We start from the raw sequence: 9,317 nt of genomic DNA, 5'->3' as shown, positions 1-9,317 counted from the left end.
CCCCAGTTAGAGGTGTCCAGAGCTCTTAAGCACACTCTTTTTGCTTTGGATCACGACTTTAACCACTCAGTCTCAAGCTTTTCACTTGGACCTGCATGCCACAAGCACATGGTTAGGGACAACTTGATTTAGCCGCTTAGGCCTGGATTTTATTTCCTTGAGCCCTCATATCCATTAATGCTCAAAGCCTTGGATCCTTTTTACCCTTGCCTTTTGGTTTTAAGAGCTATTGGCTTTTTCAGCTTGCTTTTTCTTTTTTTTCTTTTATTATTTTTTTGCCACTTTTTTTTTCGCAAGCATTTGCTATTCACTACTTTTTCTTGCTTCAAGAATCAAATTTATGATTTTTCAGATTATCAATAACATTTCTCTTTGTTCATCATTCTTTCAAGAGCCAACAATTTTAACATTCATAAACAACAAGATCAAAAATATATTCAATGTTCAAGCATTCATTCAGAAAACAAAAAGTATTGTCACAACATCAATATAATTAAACTAATTTCAAGGATAAATTCGAAACTCATGTACTTCTTGTTCTTTTGAATTAGGAACATTTTTCATTTAAGAGAGGTGAAGGATTCATGGAATTATTCATAGCTTTAAGACATAGTTACTACATACTAATGATCATGAAGTAGAGACACAAAACATAAACAAACATATAGCATAAAAACCGAAAAAATAGAGAAATAAGAACAAGGAATGAGTCCACCTTAGTGATGGTGGCGCTTTCTTCTTGAAGAACCAATGATGTCCTTGAGCTCTTCTATGTCTCTTCCTTGCCTTTGTTGCTCCTCCCTTATTGCTCTTTGATCTTCTCTAATTTCATGGAGAATGATGAAGTGATCTTGATGTTCCACCCTTAATTGATCCATATTGTAACTCAAATCTTCTAGAGAAGTGTTGAGTTGTTCCCAATAGTTGTTGGGAGAAAAGTGCATCCCTTGAGGCATCTCCGAGATTTCTTAGTGATGAGCTTCCTCATGCGTCTCTTGGGATCCATGAGTTGGCTCTCTTGTTTGCTCCATCCTCTTCTTAGTGATGGGCTTATCCTCCTCAATGGGGATGTCTCCTTCTATGATAACTCTAGCTGAGTAACATAGATGGCAAATAAGATGAGGAAAAGCTAGCCTTGCCATGGTGGAGGACTTTTCGGCTATTTTGTAGAATTCAAGGGATATGACTTCATGAACTTCTACTTCCTCTCCATTCATGATGCTATGAATCATGATGGCCCGATCCACAGTAACTTCGGATCGGTTGCTAGTGGGGATAATGGAGCGTTGGATGAACTCCAACCATCCTCTAGCCACAGGCTTGAGGTCCAGTCTTCTTAATTGAACCGGCTTGCCTTTGGAGTCTCTTTTCCATTGAGCTCCTTCCACACATATGTCCATAAGGACTTAGTCCAACCTTTGATCAAAATTGACCCTTCTAGTGTAGGGGCGTGCATCTCCTTGCATTATGGGCAAGTTGAATGCCATCCTCTCATTTTTTGGACTAAAATCTAAGTATTTCTCCCAAACCATTGTAAGATAATTCTTTGGATTCGGGTTCACACTTTAATCATGGTTCCTAGTGATCCATGCATTGGCATAGAACTTTTGAACCATTAAGACTCCGACTTGTTGAATGGGGTTGGTCAGAACTTCCCAACCTCTTCTTTGGATCTCATGTCGGATCTTCGGGTACTCATTTTTCTTAAGTTTGAAAGGGACCTCGGGGATCACCTTTTTCTTGGCCACAACCTCATAGAAGTGGTCTTGATGGGCTTTGGAGATGAATCTCTCCATCTTTCATGACTCGGAGGTGGAAGCTTTTGTCTTTCCTTTCCCTTTTCTAGAGGTTTCTCCAACCTTAGGTGCCATCAATGGTTATGGAAAAACAAAAAAGCTATGCTTTTACCATACCAAACTTAGAATATTGCTCGCCCTCGAGCAAAAGAAGAAAGACTAGATGAAGAAGAAGAAGATATGGAGGATAGGAAGAGAGGGTTATGTTTCGGCCAAGGAGGATAAGAGAAGGTTGTGTTCTGTGAAAATGAAGAAGAATGGAGGGGTTTATATAGTGGAGGAAGAGGGGTTAAGGTTCGGCCATATTGGGTGGGTTGGTTGGGAAAAGGGATTTTAAATTTTGAAGGTAGGTGGGGTTTATGGGGAAGAGTGGATGGATGTGAGTGGTGAAGAGGTGATGGGGAAGAGAGATTGAGGTGATTGGTGAAGGGTTTTTGGGGAAGAGTGTTATTGGATTGTGTGAAGAGGAGAGAAGGTGAGTTGAGGTAGGTAGGGATCCTGTGGGATCCACAGATCCTGAGATGATCCTGTGGGGTCCACAGATCCTGAAGTGTCAGGGATTATCATCCCTGAACCAATGAGGCGTGTAAAACGCCCTCGGCACGCAATCCTGGCGTTCAACTCTAGATTGATGCTTGTTTCTGGCGTTGAACGCATGCTTCATGCTTGTTTTGGGCGTTCAATGCCCATTTGTAACATGTTTCTGGCGTTGAACGCCAGTTCCATGCTTGTTTCTGGCGTTCAGCGCCAGCTCTTCTCAGGGTGTATTTCTGGCGTTTAAACGCCAGGATGATGCTTGTTTCTGGCATTCAATTCCATATCCATGCTCTGTTCTGGCGTTGAACGCCAGCCAGATGCTCCTTACTGGCGTTTAAACGCCAGTAAGCCCTTCCTCCAGGGTGTGCTTTTTCTTTTGCTTGTTTTTTATTCTATTTTTAATTTTAGTATTTATTCTGTGACTCCACATAATCATGAACCTAATATATCATAAAGGAAAAATAAAATAAAAATAAGATTAGATAAATAAAAATTGGGTTCCCTCCCAATAAGCGCTCATTTAATGTCACTAGCTTGATAGTGGGCTCTCATGAAGCCTCACAGGTGATCAGGTCAATGTTGTAGACTCCTAACACCAAACTTAGAGTTTGGATGTGGGGATTCAACACCAAACTTAGAGTTTGGTTGTGGCCTCCCAACACCAAACTTAGAATTTGATTGTGGAGGCTCTGTTTGACTCTGTACTTAGAGAAGCTTTTCATGCTTCCTCTCCATGGTTGCAGAGGAACACCCTTGGGTTTTAAACACAAGGTAGTCCTCATTTAATTGAAGGACTAATTCTCCTCTGTTAACATCAATCACAGCTCCTGCTGTGGCTAGGAAGGGTCTTCCAAGGATGATGCATTCGTCATCCTCCTTCCTAGTGTCTAAGATTATAAAATTAGCAGGGATGTAAAGGCCTTTAACCTTTACTAACACATCCGCTACCAATCCATAAGCTTGTCTTACTGACTTGTCTGCCATTTATAATGAGAATATGGCAGGCTGTACCTCAATCATCCCCAGCTTCTCCATTACAGAGAGTGGCATAAGATTTATGCCCGACCCTAGGTCACACAGAGCCTTTTCAAAGGTCATGGTGCCTATGGTATAGGGTATTAAGAATTTTCTAGGATCTTGTCTCTTTTGAGGTAAGGTTTGCTGAACCCATGTATCTAGTTCACTAATGAGCAAGGGAAGTTCACCTTCCCAAGTCTCGTTACCAAACAATTTGGCATTCAGCTTCATGATGGCTCCTAGATATTGAGTAACTTGCTCTCCAGTTACATTTTCATCCTCATCAGAGGAAGAATAGTCTTCAGAGCTCATGAATGGTAGAAGGAGGTTTAATGGGATCTCTATGGTCTCTATATGACCTTTAGATCCCTTTGGGTCCTCAATAGGGAGTTCCTTCTTGCTTGAGAGACGTCCCATGAGGTCTTCCTTATTGGGATTCACGTCCTCTCCTTCCTCTCTAGGTTCGGCCATGTTGATTATGTCAATGGCCTTGCACTCTCTTTTTGGATTCTCTTCAATATTGCTTGGGAGAGTACTAGGAGGAGTTTCAGTGACTTCCTTACTCAGCTGGCCCACTTGTGCCTCCAAATTTTTGATGGAGGACCTTATTTCACTCATGAAACTTAAAGTGGACTTAGATAGATCAGAGACTAAGTTTGCTAAATTAGAGGTGCTCTCTCAGAATTCTCTGTTTGTTGTTGGGAAGATGATGGATAAGGCTTGCTATTGCTGAGCCTATTTCGTCCACCATTATTAAAGCCTTGTTGAGGCTTTTGTTGATCCTTCCATGAGAAATTTGGATGATTTCTCCATAATAAATTATAGGTGTTTCCATAAGGTTCACCCATGTAATTTACCTCTGCTATTGCAGGGTTCTCAGGATCATAAGCTTCTTCTTCAGAAGATGCCTCTTTAGTACTGTTGGATGCATTTTGCCATCAATTCAAACTTTGAGAAATCATGTTGATTTGTTGAGTCAACATTTTGTTCTGAGCCAATATGGCATTCAGAGCATCAATTTAAAGAACTCCTTTTTTTTAGGCGTCCCATTATTCACGAAATTTCTCTCAGAAGTGTACATGAACAGGTTATTTGCAATCATGTCAATAAGTTCTTGAGCTTCTGTAGGCGTTTTCTTTAGGTGAATGGATCCACCTGCTGAATGGTCCGATGACATCTTGGAGAACTCAAATAGACCATAATAGAATATATCCAGAATGGTCCACTCTAAAAGCATATCAGAAGGACACCTTTTGGTCATCTGCTTGTATCTTTTCCAAGCTTCATAGAGGGATTCACCATCCTTTTGTTTGAAAGTCTGAACATCCACTCTAAGCTTGCTCAGCTTTTGAGGAGGAAAGTACTTAGCCAAGAAGGCCGCGACCAACTTATCCCAGGAGTCCAGGCTATCTTTAGGTTGTGAATCCAACCATATTCTAGCTCTGTCTCTTACAGAAAAGGGGAAAAGCATGAGCCTGTAGACTTCAGGATCTACTCCATTAGTCTTAACAATCTCACAGATCTGCAAGAACTCAGTTAAAAACTGGTAGGGATCTTCTGATGGAAGTCCATGGAACTTGCAGTTCTGTTGCAATAGAGCAACTAGTTGAGGTTTCAGCTCAAAATTGTTTGCTCCAATGGCAGGGATTGAGATGCTTCTTCCATCAAATTTGGAAGTAGGTGTAGTAATGTCACCAAGCATCCTCCTTGCATTATTATTTTCGGCTGCCATCTCCTCTTCCTTTTCGAAAATTTCTGTAAGGTTGTCTCTGGATTGTTGTAATTTAGCTTCTCTTAGTTTCCTTTTCAGAGTCCTTTCAGGTTCAGGATCTGCTTCAACAAGAATATTCTTGTCCTTGCTCCTGCTCATATGAAAAAGAAGGGAACAGAAAATAATAATAGGGATCCTCTTTACCACAGTAGAGAGATTCCTTTATGTTAGTAGAAGAAAAAGGGAATAGAAGAAGGTAAAGGTAAGAATCCAAACACAAGGGTGAAGATAGGTTCAGATTCTTGAGATGAAGAGAAGTGTTAGTAAATAAATAAATAAATAGAAGAAGATGAGAGGGAGAGAATTCGAAAATTAATTTAAAAAAAAAGGGTTAGTGATTTTTGAAAATTAAAGGAAGAATTAAAATTAAAATTAAAATTTAAAACAATTAGTTAATTAAAAGAATTTTGAAAAAGAGGGAGGTAATTTTCGAAAATTAGAGAGATAAAATTAGTTAGGTGGTTTTGAAAAAGATAAAAAAATAAACAAAAGTTAATTAGTTTGTTGAAAAAGATTTGAAAATCAATTTTGAAAAGATAAGAAGTTGGAAAAGACATTTTAAAATCAAAATTTTTGAAAAAGATAAAATTTTGAAAAAGATATGATAGAAAAGATATTTTGAAAAAGAATTGATTTTTAAAATTAAAATTTGATTACTTGACTAACAAGAAACTAAAAGATATGATTCTAGAATTTAAAGATTGAACCTTTCTTAACAAGAAAGTAACAAACTTCAAATTTTTGAATCAATCACATTAATTGTTAGTAAAGTTTTCGAAATTTTGAAATAAAGATAAGAAAAAGATTTTGAAAAGATAAGATTTTTAATATTGAAAATTTGACTTAACTTATAAGAAATAGCTAAGTTTTAAAAATTTTTGACTAAGTCAACTCAAATTTTCGAAAATTATAAGCAAGATAAGGAAAAGATATATTTTTTTATTTTTGAATTTTTAATGATGAGAAAGAAAAATAAAACGTTATTTTTGTGTTTTTCTCTTTTCTTTTTGGATCAAAACAAAGAATGCATGCAAGAACACTATGAATATCAAGATGAACACCAAGAACACTTTGAAGATCATGATGAACATCAAGAACTTATTTTTGAAAAATTTTTCAAAACAAAGAAAACATGCAAGACACCAAACTTAGAAATCTTTCATGTTTAGACATTATGAATGCAAAAAATGCATATGAAAAACAAGAAAAGACACAAAACAAGAAAATATCAAGATCAAACAAGAAGACTTATCAAGAACAACTTGAAGATCATGAAGAACACCATGCATGATTTTTCGAAAAATGCATAATTTTTAAAAACATGTAATTGACACCCAACTTAAAAATTGACACTAGACTCAAACAAGAAACACAAAAATATTTTTGATTTTTTTTCGATTTTATAATTTTTTTTGGATTTTATTTTATATTTTTCGAAAACATATTTTGGAAAAAGGAAGTAATGAATCCAAAGTCCTCAATCAGATTTCTAGGAATCATATAATGTTATTCTAAAGTTCCGGTCCAGGAATTAGACATGGCCTTACAGCCAACCAGGCTTCAACATGTTACATGAAACTCTAGAATTCATTCTTAAAAACTCTGAAAATTTTCGAAAACAGGTGATAAATTTTTGAAAGATTTTTGAAAAATTTTTGAAAATAAAACAAAAAAGAAAATTACCTAATCTGAGTAACAAAATGAACCGTCAGTTGTCCAAACTCGAACAATCCCTGGCAACAGCACCAAAAACTTGGTGTTGTTGTCGGACCAAAAACATGGCACTGTTGTTGCCAGATTAAAAACTTGGCACCATTGTGGTCTAGAAACAATTGTGAAATTGTTGTTCAAAATTGATTCCCTGGCAACGGCGCTAAAAACTTGGTGCACGAAATTGTGATCTCTGATAATGGCATTCAACTTGGTATGCGCATCTACTAACTCAGCACTTTCTTCACAACTTCGCACAACTAACCAGCAAGTGCACTGGGTCGTCCAAGTAATAAACCTTACACGAGTAAAGGTCGACCCCACGGAGATTGTTGGTATGAAGCAAGCCATGGTCATCTTGTAAATCTCAGTTAGGCAGATAATAAATGGATATGGAGTTTTCGAATAATAATAATATATAAACAGAAAATAAAGATAGAAATACTTATGTAAATCATTGGGGGGAATTTCAGATAAGTGTATGGAGATGCTTTGTCCCTGTAGGATCTCTGCTGTCCTACTGCCATCCTTCAATCCTTTTTACTCCTTTCTATGGCAAGCTGTATGTAGGGCATCACCATTGTCAATGGCTACATCCCATTCTCTCAGTGAAAATGATCCAAATGCTCTGTCACAGCACGGCTAATCATCTGTCGGTTCTTGATCATGTCGGAATAGAATCCATTGATTCTTTTGCGTTTGTCATCACGCCTAACAATCGCGATTTTGAAGCTCGTCACAGTTCAATCCCTGAATCCTAGTCGAAATACCACAGACAAGGTTTAGACTTTTCGGATTCTCATGAATGCCGCCATCAATTCTAGCTTATACCATGAAGATTCTGATTAAGGAATCCAAGAGATATGCGCTCGGTCTAAGGTAGAATGGAGGTGGTTGTCAGTCACGCGTTCATAGGTGAGAATGATGACGAGTGTCACGAATCATCACATTCATCATGGTGAAGTACAACGAATATCTTAGAACAGGAATAAACTGAATTGATTGGAAAATAGTAGTAATTGCATTAAAACTCGAGGTACAGCAGAGCTCCACACCCTTAATCTATGGTGTGTAGAAACTCCAGCGTTGAAAATACATAAGTGATAGTGGTCCAGGGATGGCCGAATGGCCAGCCCCCATGAACGTGATCAATAGTCTCCTAAGATGAATAATAGATTAAAACTGAGATCAAAGATGTGGTCAAAAAGACCGAATGGTCAAAGACATCTAATACAATAATAAAATGTCCTATTTATACTAGACTAGCTACTAGGGTTTACAGAAGTAAGTAATTGATGCAGAAATCTACTTTTGGGGCCCACTTGGTGTGTGCTTGGGCTGAGCTTGAGCTTTACACGTGCAGAGGCTTCTCTTGGAGTTAAACTCCATGTTGTAACGTATCTTTGGCGTTCAACTCTGGTTCATGAGGTGTTTCTGGCGATTGACTCCATAATGCAACATGGAACTAGTGTTGAGCGCCAGTTTGCGTCGTCTAATCTCGAATAAAGTATGGACTTTTATATATTTCTGGAAAGCTCTGGATATCTACTTACCAACACCGTTAAGAGCGTGCCATTTGGCATTCTGTAGCTCTAGAAAATCCATTTTGAGTGCAGGGAGGTCAGAATCCAACAGCATCAGTAGTCCTTTGTCAGCCTTTTATCAGAGTTTTGCTCATGTCCCTCAATTTCAGCCAGAAATTACCTCAAATCACATAAAAACACACAAAATCATAGTAAAGTCCAGAAATGTGAATTTAGTATAAAAATTAATGAAAACATCCGTAAAAGTAGCTAGATCCTACTAAAAACCTAAAAACAATGCCAAAAAGCGTATAAATTATCCGCTCATCACAAGGCAAGAGAAAAACACAAAACAATACAACGAATACACAAATAGAGAGAACAGATAAGAAAATTAGGTCAAATAACATATAGATACAATTATTCAACAAGACAAGCTAAATACATGATGCACAGCCAAACAATACACACCAATGCAAATGATGCATGTGTACCATATGGCTAATGAGCTCATCTGTCGGTTATACAGCCAAAACCCGACATGTCTAGTAGCGAACCCTAGATAGTCCATGTAACGGCTTAGCCTTGAAGAAATGGTACTTTTTTGAGATCAAACAAATTTTTTTATGGAAATTTTAGGAATTTTAGTGCATATAAGCACCTCTACTGCACAAGTGCTTTGTCATCAAGTTGCTGAGTCAGGAGCTTGACTGCACCAGAACCTTTCCTGATCTAAGCAGGGACATCGCGAAAAGTTGTGTTTTTTAGTCACTTCAGGTCCGAATTTCAAAATTTTGATTTTCGTGGTTAGTCTCATTGTGATGAGCCGGTTCCGAATTTCGAGAAAAATTATATCAATATAATATTCATATATTATTATTTTATTCAAAATATTATATTAGTATTTCCTTTACTGTGATTAATATTGATCTATGTTTAGTAATATAATAACTGAGTTAAAAA

The 9,317-nt window shown here is 37.5% G+C and overlaps 1 non-coding gene across 1 annotated transcript; it reads left to right on the top strand.

The window, feature by feature from the left end:
- Positions 1-4,581: 4,581 nt before the first annotated feature.
- LOC130964800 (small nucleolar RNA R71) lies at positions 4,582-4,689 on the top strand. Its single transcript, XR_009080873.1, has one exon. It is a non-coding gene; the product is annotated as a small nucleolar RNA R71 (small nucleolar RNA).
- Positions 4,690-9,317: the final 4,628 nt, after the last annotated feature.

Source organism: Arachis stenosperma, chromosome 2 (assembly GCF_014773155.1).
Source record: "Arachis stenosperma cultivar V10309 chromosome 2, arast.V10309.gnm1.PFL2, whole genome shotgun sequence".
NCBI classification, from domain to species: domain Eukaryota; kingdom Viridiplantae; phylum Streptophyta; class Magnoliopsida; order Fabales; family Fabaceae; genus Arachis; species Arachis stenosperma.
Note: the sequence above shows the minus strand (reverse complement) of the source record. Positions and strands in the feature narration are given on the sequence as shown.